At 41.1% G+C, this 465-nt stretch overlaps 1 protein-coding gene across 3 annotated transcripts in view; it reads right to left on the reverse strand.

The window, feature by feature from the left end:
- The window catches only part of ATP10B (ATPase phospholipid transporting 10B (putative)), a 396,833-nt gene that overhangs the window by 181,334 nt on the left and 215,034 nt on the right, over positions 1 to 465 (reverse strand). The gene's annotated exons all lie outside the window — the stretch shown is intronic.

The following is a 465-nucleotide window of genomic DNA, read 5'->3' on the forward strand; positions in this document are numbered from 1 at the left end:
GGCCTTGGGTCCACCATGATCCGCTGGCTGGGAAACTGGCAGGGCAGGGGTCCCAATCCAGCCCACAAGAGGCTGAGGAGCCCACAAACTCTGACCTTCTCCACATTGGAGCTGCACAAGTCTCCTTGCCATTAAAGGGAAAGTCTTGTAGGGACATGGAATACCTTGAAAGGTGTGCAAGCACCTTATATTTTGTCCAAGAGCCTCATATGTTGTTATTGTCAATTATTATTGTTTAATTGTTATATACATGCACATGGGTATATGTTTATCTTTTTGAATCCCTGATGATATTTCCCATGGGGTTGTAGTACTTATATACTGTTCCCTTGTGTTTATTCTGCTGACTAGTTGTATTTACTTGTATGAACCTAACCTAATTTAGTTAATCACCCATGTGGGTTTGAAGCCTTAGTAAAGGGAACAATCCGAATAAAGAGTATAGACTTAATGCAAATTTGTATA

Source organism: Gavialis gangeticus, unplaced genomic scaffold, assembly GCF_001723915.1.
Source record: "Gavialis gangeticus isolate Ggan-Ray unplaced genomic scaffold, GavGan_comp1, whole genome shotgun sequence".
Classification (NCBI taxonomy): Eukaryota; Metazoa; Chordata; order Crocodylia; family Gavialidae; genus Gavialis; species Gavialis gangeticus.